Genomic DNA, 19,352 nt, shown 5'->3' on the forward strand with positions numbered 1-19,352 from the left:
GGTCATCGCCGCGCTGCTGCCCGTGCCCCCCAGGCTCGCGCGCCCCGGCAGTCAGCAGCTCACAGGCAGCAGATCAGATAGGGATTACCCGCCGGACGCAAGGCCGATCACTCAGTCCCGCGCTGCCCATCCCGGCCGAGGAAGGAAGTGACCCGCGCGTTGCGAACACCCGCGCGTCCGCTCGGGTGGGGCGAGGGCTGGCTGCAGGCGACGTTGGCTCGCGGCGGCTGCGGCTCCTGGCCGGAGCTGCCCACCATGGTCTGGCGCCGGGGGCGCAGGCGGGGCCCCTAGGCCTCCTGGGGCTACCTCGCGAGGCAGCCCAGCGCGCAACCCGGGCGCTTGGGGCCGGAGGCGGAATCAGGGGCCAGGGCCAGGAGGCAGATGCAGGTGGCTACCAACTCGCCCAACTTGCTGCGCGGGTGGCCGCTTAGAGCCGCGGGCTTGCGGGGCGCCCCCCGCCGCCGCGCCGCCGCCTCCCCAGGCCCGGGAGGGGGCGCTCAGGGTGGAGTCCCATTCATGGGCTGAGGCTCTGGGCGCGCGGAGCCGCCGCCGCCGCCCCACCGGCTGGCTCAGCTGGAGTGCTAGCTCCGCAGGAAACTCGGGGCAGGGGCGAGAGCCACCGAGATGGCGGGTGGGACGCAGAGCCGGCGGCAGCCAGAGTTCCTCCCGCACGGCCCGCCGACCCACGGAAGAGCGAAAGAGCGCCCAGGTGGGGCCGAGCTGGGGGCCGGGCTCCTGGAGCGCTGGGAAGCACAGCGCGCTCTAGTCAGGTTCCCTTTCCTCGAGCCCTCCGCTTCCAGACTCCCTTCTTTCCTCCCTCCCTCCCGCCACCCCTCTCCCTCCTCTCTGTGTCTTCTGTCTCTCCCCTTTTCTCCTCTCTACGCAATCCTACGTGATTGAGGTTTGGATGAGAAATTCTCAGAGGCAGAGCGAGGGAACTGCAGCTCGGGTCCGCTCCGTCCGGTCCCTCCCACAAGAGAAACACAACCACAGTGGGAGTTAAAGGACCCTAGGTGCGCAAAGAAGGGGTGAGGGACGGAGGAGCTGAGAAAATGCAGTCCACGCTCTCTCCAATAAGCTTGAGCACGTAGAATTCCCTGTTTAGTTAGGAAGAAAGTGAACACTGGAGAAAGTAACAATGACCTCTTGAACCTTATCGTGGGCCCCACCTATGGCTCATTTTGGAACAGGAAAAAGTGTTTCCCTTCTTCTTGGAACCCAGATTTCTTGGTTCTGTCTGGAAAGCTGCAAAGCAGGCTCAGTCCCTAAAAAGAGAGCCCAAATAAGCAGCCTGCACAGAGGATGACTCCAGGTGCGGTGAGGGAGTGATGTGGACAAGGACAGTCAACAAGCTGTGGAATGCAATCAGGTCTCCAGACGTGAATGTGACGACATCTGATGCTGGAGACACTGGGCAGAGGAGTTCTCCAAGTTAAAATGCAGCATGAAGCATTAATCACCTTCCATTCATGCTGAAGTCTGGGAGCGGCTATTGGTTTCTACTTACAATTTCTCTTCATATATCCCTAATCTCTCTCCTTCAGACACTTCACTAAGCATCTAGGGTAGTGCGGAAGGATTAAATGTATGATTTCCAAGCACAGACAGGTGTATGTTGGAAACATCCTAATAGAAGGCAAGCAAAATGCAGGCCCTGAAGCTACTGAAAATGGATATGGGACCCAGAGGGACCCCAGGAGCTCTCTAGATATGAGCACAAACCTATGGGCCTAGCCAAGATTCACCTGGGCGATAAGGATTGAGATCTGTGACGTTGTTCCGATCAAGCAGGAGTCTAATAAACTACAATGCCCGGGGGCCTGGACCTTCCAGGCTGCCAGCTGGGCATAGCAGAGGCTGGCAGATAAAGGCTCATGGGACAAACAGCTGGGAGAAGGATTAAATAGGCAAGACGTCCTGAGGAAAGGGAGAATCCCAGCTGTCATGTGGGAAGCACACATCCCCTGCAGCAGTTCAGTGTGGCTGAATGAAGACAGTGGATATATCCTTGGAATTCTAGCAATACAGAACAAGACACGTGAAAAAGACACACGCATACACACACCTCACGTCCAAAAGCAAGGCGGAATGCATTTCCATATGTGCATCTGGATGGGGTGAGGGGCATTACTTAACATCAACTGGTAATTCTATCAATTAGGAAACTGTTCACATTCCACAAATAAAATTATTTTCCTTCTTTGGCTACCAGAAGACTTGTCTCATTCTTGAGCAAGGCAGACACAGATAGTACAGTGGGCTTTGGGGGCTCCCTGCCCTTGCTATTAAACACCCAGACAGACAAAGGTCAGCTAAGGGGAGTAGCCAGAGAAATAGGCAAGAGGGGGTGTATAATGAGGACTTGAGGAAATTATTGCTAAATTTGGAGTCTATTTTATATTCTCAAAATGGGGATAATCATTCTCATCTACCTCGCAGAACTGAATATGCATGTGTAAGCATTCCGAAAACTGGAAAATGCCAAATGAATGAATAAAATATGGCTGGTTTTTTTTTTTTCCAAAGAAAATGCATGAGATTCACCTGAAATGTTTGTTAACATGCCGATTCCTGATGGTCTCTCAAAACACGAAGTGGAAGTCTGTGTGGGTAGAGCCTGGGAATCTGAATTCTTAGCAATTTCTCCAGGTGTCAAAGTTTCAGAGTTTCATGTATGTTTGCAACATAAATGACACTAGAAGACAAAAGTAAAATATAGTACATTTCTCCAGAACTGCAGTCCTGTGCACCGCCACTCCACGCCCCCTACAAAAGGCCTGGAAGGAGGATGTGTATTCTTTAGTCTTTGTGTTGCTCATTTTTTTTCTGTAGGTTTCTGAGATATGAGGGTGCGCTGATGCAGAAGGTAATGAATACAGAGGCACGGGAGAGAAGGAAGTTATGAGGAAAGATGAAAAAGCAGGTAACCGTTGCTGTTTGAAGTTCTCCTCTCTGTCTTAACAGGACAACATCAAGTTAGGCATTTAAAGAACAGAACAAAAACAATGTCAGCTTTCTGACAGCAACATTCTTTCTGTGTTTAGATCTCTATTAAAAGAATGTAGTGTTTTGGATTCAATCGGACAACAAAGACTACTTTTTTCCTCGCACTCCTGCAGCTATTGTCAGAGTGCTTTTTGGCTTTTTAAGTCATCATCAGCATCATTTACTCCATTTCCCCAGTGAGAAGAGGTGAGTATAAAGAAATTTAAGAAGTTAGCTAGGACCTAAATATATGGATATTGAGCTCAGAAGCAATGCTTAAATCAGTTTATTTTATATATAGAAATTCGTAGGTTTCCTACCTGGGCCACTAAATCTCATAAGTCTTCCTCCAAAGTTCCTCGTACATTTCCAATATCTTTGCATTTTGGGATCAGGAATGAAATTAAGCCAACCTACTGACGATTTAGGTTAAATTAACAACCAGGTATTTTAAAGGGTTATATCTCAGGGATACCAATACTTTGATTTTTATGCTTTCTTTGAACAACTTAAGAATTTCTTATTCCTATTCTGAAGACATTATGAGTAGAAGAAGTTTTAATTACTTTGAAGAAAATTGTCACATGCACATCAAAATGATAATTATGTAGTTATATTTAGTTATATATTATATATAGTCTATGTTTTTGGGCTCTAGTCAAACAAATAAAAACATGGGCAGCCTTAATTATCTCCACATTTTAAAAGGAAAAACAGGCTTTTTGGTCTTTTGCTTATTCATAGGCCAAGTCTTTCAACTTCCAAATCTACTATTAGGGCTAGTTTACACATTCATTTTAAACATTGCATTGTCCACAGATTACATCCAGGGCTCTGTCAGTTACCATGAAATTCCATACACTTCCACATTCTCTCTGCCCTCAACAAGCTTCCAGTTCATGACGTTATGAACTTTCTTAGCTCTTGTTTTAATCGCCCACTAGCTGTATGCTGCTGGACACATTATTCAACCTCTCTAAACTACATCTGCAAAATAGATACATAATAATACTAGCAGTACCTAACTAACTAGGCTCTTGAAAGGCTCAAAGAAGATGTGATAATAACATAAAGTATGAGAATGACCATGCTGTTATTAAAATCTCCATTTAAATTAAGTCCCTGCCATAAAATACAGATTTCTTAAAACAGGAAAACACACCTTATGATTCATACACATCATCATTCACTCTTGGAATGTATTTAACGAAGGCTGAAAATTTACTTGAAATAAATGATTAACCTTGACATTGTCATGGCAAACAGAATTTTCATTAGTGGAATATTGTCAATGTCCTTGTCTTCAGAACACAAAGAAGTCTACCTCTGCTCATACATCGTCTTGCTCTGAGATCAGGCCCCTGACTCAAAGTCGGGTGAATATGAGCTCATTGGGCTCTGCCACAGCAAATGGAAGACCTTTTCTCCATGAATTTTATTATATAAAGTAGCTGTATTTCCACTTGCTTTTTTCTGACATATTGTCAGTTACAATAGGCTGACAAAAGCAATATACACAACTACTTTCTAATAATTTGTAAATTCCTTTATATAGCAAATTTATTCATGGTGCTTTATTCAACAATTCGACAACTGAATTACTACATGTTATATGTCCATCTGGTTTTGGTCATCTTCCAAAACAGAAAAGAGAATAGATTTAATTCCTCTTTATGACACAGATGAAGGTGGTATCCTCATTGCCCAAAAAGGGAAATTTTCAATGTTTTGGAGAATAAGTGTTTTGTTAAGAAACATAGATATAATTAATGTGAGCCAATGATAAGTGCCCTATACACTTATAAGTGCATTACAATTATTGACACATTGAATCCTTACAACAACTCTGTGAGGTAAGTTCTGTCATATCACCATTTTATAAATGAAGAAACCAGGACAGAGAGGTTAAGTTGTTTAACCAAGGTCACCCAGCTAAGAATTGCCAGAGTTCAGATTCACACCCATATAATTTATTTCCAGAGTTTCCCTTTTACTTCTGTGCTATACGTATGTCAACAAAAACATAACACCATTCGTAATTACAATCATGTAATAAAGTCAATAAAATAAGAATATGCAAATCACATACATTTATGTAACTCTTTACTGATTACAAATCATCTTCCCATGTATTATCTCACTGAGACTCTTCAACAATCTTATGATGGAAGCTAAAGGGAAAATAATAATTCAGTTTCACAAACTGAGAGTCCAATAAGTAATGTGATCGCCCAAGGTCATACAATCAATGAGTGAAGATCTATGAGTTTAATCCAGGCCTTCTAACCTCAATGTGACTACTGCCCTAACTAAAGCAACCTGGAGGGGAAAAATAAGAATGCCAAATGTACTTCCATTCACTAGCTTCTAACATGGTTTCACATCTTGTGAATGACCTTGAAGAGATCATTTTGTGTTGGAAGGGAGAGGAAACAAGTATCCCAAATTCTCTCCCCGTGAAGCTCTTTCCTTTTTCTAGATGAGGAAGCTACTCCTGGTTTTACTATTGTTGGCCAAGATAGGGTACTATGTTTTCTTTGGTTCTAGGAGGGTAGTCTTGAAACACTCACCTTGTTAGTTTAGTAATTCAAGTCGAGCTCAATAAGAAAATCATAGGGAAACTAAGTTAAAACAGAAAGTAAAGAAGCTTACAAGGGGAAAAATGTAAATTTCCTCCATTTTCATTCCTTAAAAATGTACATTGGTTTGGCTTATACTACCTAGGAGATGGTTGATACTTGGTTATTTTCCTTCATAGCTGGGTTAAAGATGCTGAAAGACCTGTCACAACAGACTGCCCATCATTTTAGCCCTACTCTAAGTCCCACTGTCACTAACGCAGTGGCACCTTTTCCTTTTCAAAGAGAAACTCAGGTAGAAGATCCCTATTTGAATGCAAAACCCATAAGGACAGGGCCATTGTCTATTTTGTTTACTTTCTTATCTCTAGTGCTTAAAATAATCTTTGCACATAGCCAGATACTCAAAAAATACTCAAATAAATGAATTAATTCATCAATCCATCCACTCAGATTTTTGAGCCAAATAGATGCATGGGTCATCCCAAAGTGAAGAATGGGCTATCAACTCTTTGTATCAGGAAACAAGCTCAGGTAACTCAAGGGTAGCCTCCACATTTCCAAAGTTGATTGTTTTGTTTTATCAACACTCCCTAAAATTCTCTGCCTAAATATTAAATCTGATATCCTCAGAGGGTACATGGTACCTAGGTTTCTGCTATGATCAACCCCCATACCCATATTTAGGCCTATATTTTCAGTTCTGATACTTCTCTTCTCTCTCTCTCTCTCTCTCTCTCACACACACACACACACACACACACACACACTCATGTTCACAGAAGAAAAGGAATATAATAAGGCAAACAGAGAGCCACAGACATCAGGCAAAATGACTAGGCAACTTTAAAGTCTGAGAATATGACTAAAATGACCTTACAATGGTTTAGTAATCCTCACCTTCATAGTGTCACCCATGTTCACTGAGATTCTTTCTCCATGGGCCATTCCTAGTTGCTCTCATTTCTAAATTTAGATTCCAAATTTTCAGGGAATGGATCTTGTTGAAATAGCAGTCTCTTACAGCACCTAGCACATGACTGACACTCAAAATATACTATTAAAACCACAATAAATTCATATTTTTGTCCTCTGCATGCACACAGCACCAGACACTGTGAAAGTAAGAGACAATTAATGACAGATCTCACTGATCCTGCATTCACAGGTATTGGATGTTGAGTAAGATTTTACTGGAGATAACTGAAATATACTAACTGTTTAGAAAAAAACTGTCAGAGGATCAAATGGAAGTTTGGACAAGGTGACCAATAGGTCATTTCTTGTCCTAATTTTGTAGAATTTTCTAAGAGTAAAATGTTAAGTAGAAAGAGTATGCAATTTAGAGTAGATAAGTTGTCCTTACATAAAGCTACTTCGTCTGCCTGAGTTGAAGTTTATTTGCCTGTAAAACAACCACATTACAGGACCTAAATTGGTGAAAATCTAGGTTGAAATTATGGCACTGATTTGTGAAATGAGAAAAAGTGTGCATGAATAAATGAATGAACAGATCAGCAGACCAGTGGATGGATGTTTGTATGGAGGAAATACAGCATATTTCATTCAAATATCCCTAAATTAGCATTGTTAGGCTAAGCAAAATTGCTCCCAATAAAAATTTAACAAGATGTGGAGAGTCTGTTAGCAGATTAAAAACACTGAAGAATTCTAGGATAGTACATAAAAGCATGTAATAAAAATCCGTCACTCACTTAAAAGTAATTTTTTCATAAAACAATATTCCCTTGTGCCTAGTATTACCCACTAATCCAACCTGTAACCTTGACATCAAGGAGGCATTGATGTAGAAGTCTGTGTGTCTGCGAAGTCTACAGCCAAAACAGACAGACAGATAGATATAGATAGGTATGCATTTTGGTGCTCAGCTATCCAGAAAAGCAGATATAAGATAATGTATAAGAATATTTCTTTAAACAGTATTTGCAGCAGGAAGAAACAATATTTTTCCAATGTTTTGGACAGGATAATCATATTTAAACTTGCAGTGTTCACTGGAAGGGATCTCATGAGGTCATCAGCCTACTCTAGATAATGTATACACATTGCAGTAAGCTAGCAACAGTTTAAGAGAAGATATTTATTTAAAAGTAGGCTGGAAATTGTCTCCTGGTTGGTTAAGTATGCTAATGGCAGGGCAATGGAAAAACAGCATGATCCTCATTGCATTTTGACAGTTCTTTCTCTCATTTCTTTAAAAGGCCATGACCAGGAAATAGCCATAACTGGTCTTTAAAAGATAAGTAACCAAAGTGTTTATTATTTTGTAAGGACAAAAGGCAGGGAAAGAATGTTGACTTCGTGCCAAGATAAGTAGAATTCATTACCAAAAAAAAAAAAATTCTAAAAATGATCTGTGTATAAGAGTAGACATTGAATTTAAGGGTAAGAATCTGACTTGGAATTTTTGTTTCTCCTGTAAGAACGTAGTATAGTGTTTTGAATATAAGATAGACTCTGTAAGCATGTGTTGATTTTTAACTTTGATTTAAAAATAATAAATGTTCAGGATGAATAAGAATAATCTCAAATGTCACCTTAAGCAAAACCCTAGGCATGCTTTTATTAATAGTGGAATCACCTTTGATCTCTGATAGCAGCAGTTAAGTAGTGGCTATTAAAACAAGAAATAAATGTTTGATAAATACCCTAACAAAACACATGGTTTTAATCTAGGAGAGTTTCCCTTATCTCCTTTGTACATCTAGCAGATACTGAACTCTTGATAAAACCCTGCTGCAACCCTGATAAAACCCTAAGGTAAACCCACACCACTCTAGGGAAGGGAAAGGTTATGCCCTTAGTGAGGGAAACATAGTTTCAGGCAACAGCCAAGAGACCTGAGACTTGGAAGGTGCATTTAAACTCAAAAAGAGGATGTGCCTTATTCTTTTGTGCCTGGATTTTGAATAATTTGCCCATGTTTATGGTTGTGCTGACAGACAAAGGAAGAAATCCGCTACCAAGCAGAATTAAGCCAGGCACCGCACAGGAAAACAATCTCCTAGGGATTATTTTAACATATTAGTCTGGAGTTGTGGACTCTAAGAGTGAACCGTATCAAGTTATGTAGATGTTAGATGCAAATGACTCTCCACATTGTAATTTTCTTTGTTACACACTGGCTTTCAATAAAGTCTTATGTTAATGTTCCTACTCAGTCTCTCTTTTGCTGCCCATAATTAATAAAAAAGTTAATAGGTCAATGCTTAGGCCAGGAGCTACATACTACACGGCACCATGGAAATAACAAACATAATTAATTAGAGCCTCCAAGCTGTATCTCTGGGGTGAGTTAGTCCTCACCACAAGACACTCTCATTCAACACAGACTATGGAGAATTAACAGTATGATGTCAGTCAAGAAGTCGTTGGGTTTTCCTTACCAAGTCCTTATATAATTTCAGGCAAATCCTTTGAACCACAGAAAAATGTCAAAAAACTCTGCGTTCCAATTATAGGTTAAAAGTGTTTGAGGGACAGGAAGGATAGGGTAGGGAATAGAAAGGGCATTGATCTGGTTTGAATCTGTGTCCGTGCCCAAATCTCATGTTGAATTGTAATCCCAGTGTTTGAGGAGGGGCCAGGTTGGAGGTGATTGGATCATGGGGGCAGACTTCCCTCTTGCTGTTCTTGTGACAGTGAGTTCTCATGAGATCTGACTGTATAAAAGTGTATGGCACATCCCCCCTGACTCTCTTGCTCTTGCTCCAGCCATGTAAGATGTGACTCCTTCCTCTTTGCCTTCCACCATGATCTCAAGTTTCCAGAGGTCTCCCGAGCTATGCTTCCTGTACAGTCTGCAGAACCGTGAGCCAATTAAACCTCTTTTCTCTATAAATTATCCAGTCTCAGGCAGTTCTTTATAGCAATGCAAGAACAGACTAATACGGACATTAAGATTTATTAGACACCTTCTACGCACCATGCACAGTCCTGGGCTCTACACCGGTTATTTCACCTAATCCTCACAATAACCCTAGCAAGGCCAACATTGTTATTCACATGTTACAATGGGAAAACTACAAGTCATAGAAAGTTAATTAATTGTCTGAAATATGGGGTCAGGTCCAGAATTCAGATCTAGTTTAGCTCACTCCAAATCCAAAGCTCTCTTCATGACTTTTTTTAAGATGATGAATCCACAAAACGAACTTATGAGGACAATTTATATTCTTGAAGTGTTAAAAAAAGGTAAGATAACATCATTTAAGGCCACCCACAGTCTAAGTCAGGGGCATCCATGCTGCTTGCTCCTTGGTGATCATGGCCCCATTTGAAATACTAGTTAACAAATAGAGCTGGGGAAAGAGAAACTGAGGAAAGTGAGGCCTATGTTCAAGTGTTTGAAGAACCTGAATATCCTGTGTGTGCAGGAGATTCACACTAGGAACAAGATATCCTGTGTGTGTAGAAGCAAACTTGGATGCCTCTCTTCCACCCATGGAATAGATTGCATCGCAAAATGAGGAAGTGGTTTTCCTACCATCAGAGACTTTCCACTCAAGATCAGGAGCAATACCATGGGAAGTGGGTTCCAAGAAATCAGACAGGTATTCTACAAAATGATTAAGGTCAGCATTGCTGGGGGTGGAGAGTGAATCAAAATCATTATAGGCTGCATCCAAGGCAATACTTGGGAAAACTTTCGTTCATTTTAAAGGACGTAAAAAAGGGAAAATAAGGAATCATGAATCAATAATGAAACTGATTGCTGGGGATGTGGGAGAAATGACAGAAGGATGGAAGATTCAAGGAGACAGGCACGGAAAGCACATCTTTACTAACCCAGAAAGAAAGCACAGAGCTCAACACTTCTATATGGCATCAAATGTGTATTGTAAAGGCTGGCATAATTGATTAAATAAGTAGATTTTTAACAAACGGTTGAAAACCTAAATGATAATGTTCCTCTGAGTTGTGGTATTTGAGAATAAGAAAAAGAAAACATATGAACCTATTAAGTTGTATGTGAGGAAAGCTCTCCTGGAAAGGCCAGGGTAAAAAGCTACTAGGTTGTTCGTCAAAACTACAGTGGATTCTGTGGAAGATGGTCATTGACTCTTTTGGATTCCTGTTGTAGGAAAGATCCCAGTTTGGGGTAAGGCACCTCAAAATAACCAAAAGCCGATGAGCTTAAAGGTGAGCACAGAACCAAGGGAAAATGGTCGGGGGTTGAAATGGTGCTATTAGGAGCTCTGCTAGGGTTCCCTCACATCAGGCCTTCTGCAGGTTAAGTGTTAGGCCCATATTAGAGAGTGTGAAAAGGAAATACTTACTTTAAGTTGCAGTCATGGTTGTTTCCCACGAGATCTACCAATTCCACTAAAAGTAATCACAGAGAAATCTGGAGACTCAATGATGTAGTTCAGATGTTCATCCCCTCCAACTCTTACGTTGAAATATGATCACCACCAATGTTGGAGGTGGGACCTGGTGGGGGTGTTTGGGTCATGGGGGCAGATTTCTCATAAATGGCTTGGTGCCCTCTCCATGGTAATGAGTGAGTTCTCACTCTGTTAGTTTATGTGAGAGTTAATTGTTAAAAAGAGCCTGGGATGTACCCTGTCTCTCTCTTGCTCCCTCTCTAGCCATGTGACACTGCCTGCTCCCCTTTCGCCTTCTGCTGTGAGTGAAAGGTTCTTGAAGCTCTCACCAGAGAAAGATGCTGGTGCCATGCTTCTTATACAATCTACAAAATCCCAAGCCAAATAAACCTCTTTTCTTTATAAATGCTCAACCCCAGGTATTCGTTTTTAGCAACATCAAATGAGCTGCTACACTTAATTATTGGCAAAAAGAAAGAAACACTTAAATCGAAGTACACACTCACAGCTCATCATATAGTATCTTTGATTTCATTTGTCAGGAAGAAAAACAAGAATCACAATTTGGAAAAACTCAAAACCAATTGGAGAAAACTGACTACAAACTGAAAAAAAAAGTCTTACAAAATGTTTTATCAGTAAAATGCTACAAAACACAATGAAGGGGGTAGAGAGATATTCAACGAGAATCGACAGTGGCCACTACATGAATGAAGTTAGGAGCTTTAAAAGGCAACCATCCGATTTTCTCCTTGACAATGTTTAACTGACTCCATGCACAGTATATTATCTTTAAAATTAGAAAGTAAGCATGTGTTCCACCAGTAGGTGAGAAAGTTGTGTGACCATAGAAAGGTCACTTAACCTCTGTACACCTAATTTACTCACCCATAAAATGAGAAATTGTTAAAACAATAACCGATGATCTTCATTATTTAAGTCCTTTAATGAAGATTACTTTTGAAAGGGTTCTGGAACCACGTGTGACACTCAGTTTGAGAGATTCTAAACAATAAAAAAAAAAGTATATAGTCTAAAGTACCCAAATATTTTCAATGTGATTGCTTACTTGAAAAAAAAAATGGCTTTAGTAGCTGTAGCAAAGATTGTCAGCATGGGACACTATGCAGCCATAAAAAAGGATGAATTCATGTCCTTTGCAGGGACATGGATGAAGCTGGAAAGCATCATTCTCAGCAAACTATCACAAGAACAGAAAACCAAACACTGCATGTTCTCACTTATGAGTGGGAGTTGAACAATAAGAACACATGGACATAGGGAGGGGAACATCACACACTGGGGCCTGTCGGCGGATGGAGGGCCAGGGGAGGGAGAGCATTAGGAGAAATACCTAATGTAGGTGACGGGTTGATGGGTTCAGCAAACCACCATGGCACGTGTATACCTATGTAACAAACCTGCATGTTCTGCACATGTACCCCAGAACTTAAAGTATAATAAAGAAAAAAGAGAGTAAATGACTCATCTCAACGAAACTCTCTTGAAGCTGCTAAGTTCTCTCAATTTTAGTTCGAACCGAATTCCTCTATCTCTGAGTAAGTGGTGGTGGTGGTGAAGGAAAGAAATATGAAGATGTCTGTTAACTGTGGAGATGGCCCAAAATAACATAAAGCTGTCTCTGTCATAGTTGGACTTCAAAGGTTTTTGCTTTAGTTTTTTTTTTTGGCTTTTGGTATTTTTTTCCTGTGTACAATTTCTATATAGATAAGAAATCTTAGATAACTGTTGATGAACAGTTTTGTAATAATTTGGATAAAAGAAAGAGATAATTCTATAGTGAGGATAGTCAACAGAGGAAATACATTCTAATGGATTTGTTTCTAGCCTGAGCTGAATTTTTATTATGATGTTACTTACTCAATACGGAACTTTGAACAAATTATTCCTCTTTTTTGGTCTCTATTTCCTTATTCTCAAAATGAGATTAACCAGATGATTGCTAAGGTCTCTTTCTACTCTAAAATTCTGTGACTCTAAATCTAGTGCTCACCGACATCATATTACTTAAACAAAACAAAGTAGGAAGCATTTTCTGTCATCTTCCAAAGTAACTTCAGAGTAGTTAACTATAGTGAAAAGAGCATTGGTTATCTTTCTTTCCCTATGCCATTGGCTAGATTCCCTCAGCCCCCAGAAGAACTAAACTTGACTCATTATCTTGTGCCACAAAGCACTTCTCTATAACTCTGGATAAAGGCAATATTATTTAAAGCAAACATTTTTCAAGTGCTTATTATTTACCAGGAACTGGTCTAAGCACTTCATATGTATCAACTTATTATCACAACCACCCTATTAAATTGGTATTATTGTCAACACGTAAACAGAGGAACAAAAAAAAGTAACTTGGCTAAGGTTATACAGCTATCAAAGGGAATGACCACGATTTGAACTCAGCAAGTTTAGGTTCAGCCTCTTACTAATTGATGAGTCACCTTTCAGTTATGTGGTCCCAGTGTAGTGGGAGAGGAAGGGTGCTAGTTCTGGTGCTAGTGATGGCTATGATAGCTCTTCTTTTTTGTTCTATATGCAAAGAAAACATGTGGCTGGGCAGGGTGGGAAAACCTGATGTGAAGAATGCTCTCAACTATAAGACTTGGGAGCAAGCCCATGCTTTCCCCTTCCAAATACCTGAAAATCTTCTAAGTAAGCCTTGATACTGACAGCTCCATGAGTTTATAATCCTAACGGAGCTCTGTAGTAGCATAGCATCTCACTTCTATTTCCTTGAAAATTGTGGGTAAGACTTAATCCTGCTTCTGAAATAGAATCAGGCCTAAATGTGTGGCTCACTAATTTTCTTCTTTGTTAGAGAGCCCCCTGTTGCATAATTTGTGTAATTAAAGTATGTATAGCTTTGCTAAGCAATTCTCCTAGAGTCACTAAAATGTGTGAGTGTTTTTAGAAATTATATCGGCAATATGCATAAAATACCAACCTCTGATTTTCTTTTTGGAGTATTCAATCTTAGGGACCCATTTTATAAGTATGTATCTAGAAGAGCGACTTAACATAGCACTAAGTTGCTAAATTCTTGGGTTCTTCATTCTAATGTATAACTGCTGTTAGCTTACTGAGAGAGCCGGGGCAAACAGCTTAAACTTTTTGTTTCTTAAGATCATTTCCAAAATGAATACAGCAGACTCTCATGACAAAGATTTAGATGCAAAGATTTAGATATGGAATCACCACATACAGTACTTGGAATGGAAAGAACTTTAAGAATTATTCAGGCTTATGCCCTCATTTTAAAGATTATGAAATCAAAGACTGAGAAAAGTGCAATATGCTTTAGGTCACACAGTTCTTGGTAGCTTAAGCATAAATACAGCCTAGGCCTCCTGATTCTACGATCAGTGGTTTCTCTGGTATGAGGTTTAATTTTTCTATTAAAGGCTATATTTTAGGCTTTTTAAAAAAGTTCTAACAAAAACTAGTATGTACAAAATAACTTAGTTTATAGAAGCTTTCCATTCAAGCCTCACAACCACTCAGTAAGACAGTTACTTATTATTATCAACATTCACTATATGCCTAATTTATAGATGCGTGAACAGAAGCCCAGGCTGCTGAGGAAGTGGTCCAAGGTCGCATTAGCATTCTAGCTCTGATCTTTGAAATTTGAAATTTCTTTTCTTCTTCGGACCTTTTCTTCACCCTGCCATCTTTAAATTTGTTTCAGGTAAGATCAAATGAATTATAAAATCTTAAAAAAAAAAAAAAGACCATTAATGTTTTCCCCAAAATGTCCCCAATTAGCATATAAGCTAAGCATTTCTTCACTCGCCACTTCCCCAGATCCTGTTCATCTGACATCTATTTTCAAATAAAACAGGATTATTTAGAACAGTAGGAATTTCTCACACTGGTTTATTGCAAAGGATAAGAGAGTCATAATTCTTTTTGTAACCATAGAAGTATCATCAAAATACAGAATTACTTGTAATGCTAATGAGAATTTTCTTCACCAGGTAGTGCTGTTTGCACAACATCTGGTGCACCATGCCAAAAATACATAGGAGCTGAAAGGCAGGATGCAAACTTTGCCTCAGGATCTTCTCCACCAGGTAATTTCAAGACAGGCATTGCCTTTAATATATGTATTAGATGTTGCAGCATCTGATAGTCACATAACTAATTTCTTTAATTAGTTCACCCCTTGTGCATCTTGGCTTCAAGGATTCAATTAAACACAAAACTTGCAACTCAGTGCTAGAGTAGTCATTAACCTGCAAGTTATCTTTTAAAACAACTATAGTCTAGGGAAAATTTCATGAAGATATGAATTTGCCTTTGTCCTGAATATATATAATTTGAATCACATGCCAAAGGAGGAGAGTCTATAAACAACGTTTATTTTTAGCAATGATTCACCTTACACACACACACGTATCTTTACATCTTACCAATTTCTTTATTTACCTATAATAAAACTTTGCAATAGACCATGTTTTTTTATCCCTTCACCAGTCTTCTTGCCTCAGCATTTTATAATTTTATGCATATACAATATACATATATGTGCATAAAATATGATACATACTACATACAAGATGCATACAAGGTGAGTTGTCATGTATATACATATTTGTTGTTTTATATGTATACTGCATATATGTGTGTATAAAATTTTAAAACGCTAAGGTAAGAACTAGTGAAGGAGAGGAAGAAAAGTGGTATCTTGCCAACTTTTTCTACCAAAGCATTTATGTGCTTTTCCTTTTACGTCCATCCCTCAGTCATTGGGCACTTACCACATGCCAAACTGCTTATCACATGGGAGACATAAAGAAATAAAACATAATTTCTCTCCTTAGAACACACTGTCTAGTGGAGGGACCTGATATTTTATGTAATAACAGAATGAAGCACATACAAATGAAAGGGGGGCTCTGTGCTGGGATGTTCAGGAGAGAAGGAGACTCTTCTCAATTACAAGGGTCCTTACAAGGTTTCACCATGGAGTGACATGAGAACTGCCCACTTAAGGAAAAGTGGGATGCAGTCTCCCAGGAATAAGTCTGAGAAAGGCCTTCTAAACAGGCAGGAGAGGAAAAGCACAAAGGTGTCAAACATCAAGGTTATGTCAGGCTGTGGAAGTCCTCCAGGGCAGTGATCCTATGTGTCTTACTATCATTTCCCATGTGTCAAACTCATGATTAATAAAATTAAATCAATCAAACAAAACAGTAAATGAATGAACAGTGTTTGGAGAGTGTTAACAGTATATTGGGTTGAGAAAATAAGATATGTGGAGATATATGATAGAAATCATAACAAATCACTAGCGAATAGAATGCATTGCTATGGAATTTGTGCCTCATCTTAAAGGCAACAGAGCGCTATTGAAAGTTTTTTAAGAGAACTGTGATAGAATGTAATCTATAAAGTCATGTACTATTGTAGCTTTTAATGAAAGTAATTGGGTTAAATGTGGTACAACAGAGTAGTAATCAGATTCATTCATTACATTAAAATTAAATAGTATTAAACTAAATTTCAATACATTAAAATTATACGGGGATGGAACTGTCTTACTACAACTTTCTTAAATGGATATAAATAGCACGTGAGACAAAGCTCCAAGAGATCAAGTTCATAGGTGTTACCCTTACTCTCACCAAGTTTATAGCTCTTTACAAATGTTATTGAAAAGTTATCTGTTTTCGTAAGTAGAAAAACACATATAAATATCCACAAACTCTCCCACGGCTATACACAACACACAGCATAGGAACAGCAGTGTAACACCCGGATTTGGTGTTGTTATTACCATTAACTTGGTCTAAGATCCTGGGCTTTTTCCTCCCCTTGCCAGGCTCCAGTTCCCTAATCTATAAAAGGAGGGGGAAATGGTGCCCTCCATGGTCTGGTTTAGCTCTGATAGTCTGATTCCAATGTGGTCTCTGGAATGGCCTCTGTTACTTTCCATACTTAGCACAGCAGAGGGCTAGGGAGTGATGAGCCTCAGAGTACTGTCAGGGGAAAAATATCACATCCTTTTCTTTACTCACCTAAAATTGAACAAATACAGGTATAAAGTGAAAAATGAGGCAGGAAGCTACAAGGGAACATTGCATTATGTTTAATGCTACTTTTGAAAATATATTAGGCTTCAAATTTGGAAATCTGTGTAGCTCTTCAAACGGATGTTATATTTTACCCCAGATATGACCCCATTTTAGATGATGGCAATCCAGTTTGTATAATAATATTCTTCATCAACTTCCTAAATTACTTGAGAGTTGTAGGAGATAAAAAGTGTAATACAAAAGAAAGATGGTGACATCCCAGTAACTATATTAAGAGCTAGAGAGACAGTGAGCACATTTACTTTTATCCTTAGCTATGTTTGAAAGAGAGACACTTACATAAGTAGTATCAGGATTTAAAAGAACCAAATGTCTCAAGAGTAGAAGAGTATTTGACTTGTAACCAGAATCCTGATTTTAAATTTTAATCATTTAAGTAAATAACTGCAGAAACATAGGTTAATTACTAATTTACTGTCTCTTAGTTTGGTAGTCATCTTTGAAACGGAAATAAAAATACTTACTGATACGATTATTTTGAGGTATACAAAAATACATTATAGTAATTACTTGGCATGGTTTATGGCACATAGTATGTGCTGAATAAATGCTAGCTTTTTTTCCTGGGACTTTTCAATAATGTTTATAGAGCATTATAAGAGTAGAAGAGTGTAGGCTGGGCGCGGTGGCTCACACCTATAATCCCAGCACTTTGGGAGGCCGAGATGGGTGGATCACGAGGTCAGGAGTTCGAGACCAGCCTGACCAACATGGTGAAACCCTGTCTCTACTAAAAACACAAAAATTAGCCAGATGTGGTGGCAGGCACCTGTAATCCCAGCTACTCAGGAGGCTGAGGCAAGAGAATTGCTTGAACCCGGGAGGCAGAGGTTGCAGTGAGCTGAGATTGCCACTGCACTTCAGCCTGGGTGACAGAGCAGGACTCCGTCTCTGAAAAAAAAAAAAAAAAAAAAGAGTAGAAGAGTGTAAGTTGTTTAACACTTTCTCATGATGTATGTAGTAGTGCCAAACATACTCTAGGTTCTCAATGAACATAAAACACAGATGAATTTTTAAATTAGCATGAACATTTTAATTTGTGATTTGCATTATCTGGATAGGACAAGCTGACGTTAATTCTAATCAATATGGTAGGCATTTATTTCATTTGGTAAATAAATACAAATAGTGGTAGAGTGGTTCTCACATCATTTCATTTAGTGCCCAGTAGTATGTGTTTCTGGGAAGATGTGTAAAGAGAAAATTTTTTCAAGAGGAGATACTGAGAGGCTCTTGAAGTGCATTCCCTGGTACCGTTCCCACAGAGCATCAATGCCACTAAGACTTGGCAGCAGGGAGCAGAACTGTGTGACTTCCAAGAAACAAAGAGACAGCCACTTACTGCAGCCACCAGCAGAGAAGTAGGTATGGGGGACACAGCCTCTTCTCATGCCTGCCGGCATCTGAAACAATATCCCTCTTGATTTTGTGTTTGCTTAGATCAGAGTGCAGACTCAAGGCACTCAGGTAACCTGCCACTGAGAACGTCTGAGAACTTCAACTGTGCTTTGCCAACCCAAACCAAAGGATGTTAATATTGTGTAGCAAGTTCAGTCAGGTAGAAAATGCTTTTCTTATTCAAGCCCTTCAAGATCTTTCTCAATTGCAACTTTCTTGTGGTCTCCTAACAGGATCCCCCTCCGCCACCCAAGTCTGAATGTCAAAAGCACTTTCCGGTTTTGCCAAAGGAAAGGCAGCTTCCTACCTTGCATTACATTAATCTGTGTCTCAGTTCTGTCTATCTCCTCTACTCGACTATTATTTCCTAGAAGGCAGGGAGTCTAAATTCCTCCTTTTAGAAACAGTCAGTTTAATTAAAGGTGTGTTAGACGGAAGAATCAGGAGAGGAAGAAGGGAAGGGGGAAACAGTTCACATGTATGAAAATAAGAGAAATAAATTACTATGTCTGAAAGCAGCCGTTCTAATAATGATGTTGATTTTATACTCCTGGCTTGTCAGATAATTCAGAGAAGGTTCCATTTGAAAAATAAAATAGAGTATCTTGGTCTTAGAAAAGAAAAAAGAAAAAACACTGCTTGGAATGTTATTAATATACAAATGATCTATAACTTGATTTAATATATAAATGATATAAAAATTGACAGTGACTCTTCTCTTGGGTTCTCATAATTGGGCAATTCTTCAGAAGATGGTAGAAGGAAGTCCAAATCTGGGCATAATCACGTACTTCCACAGACTGGTAACAATGTTAGATTTTGTAACAGTAAAATATGAGAGAAAAAAACCGTATATTTTACAAACTAACAGAAAGAAGGAGGGATTTTATGAATCAATTATTCCAGCATCTTAGCTTTAGATGAAG

General features: G+C 39.5%; 1 protein-coding gene across 2 annotated transcripts in view; it reads right to left on the reverse strand.

Moving 5' to 3' along the window:
- FGF12 (fibroblast growth factor 12) overlaps positions 1 to 19,352 on the reverse strand; it is a 603,658-nt gene that overhangs the window by 273,671 nt on the left and 310,635 nt on the right. The window lies entirely within an intron of this gene.

This window comes from Symphalangus syndactylus, chromosome 17 (assembly GCF_028878055.3).
Source record: "Symphalangus syndactylus isolate Jambi chromosome 17, NHGRI_mSymSyn1-v2.1_pri, whole genome shotgun sequence".
Lineage (NCBI taxonomy): Eukaryota > Metazoa > Chordata > Mammalia > Primates > Hylobatidae > Symphalangus > Symphalangus syndactylus.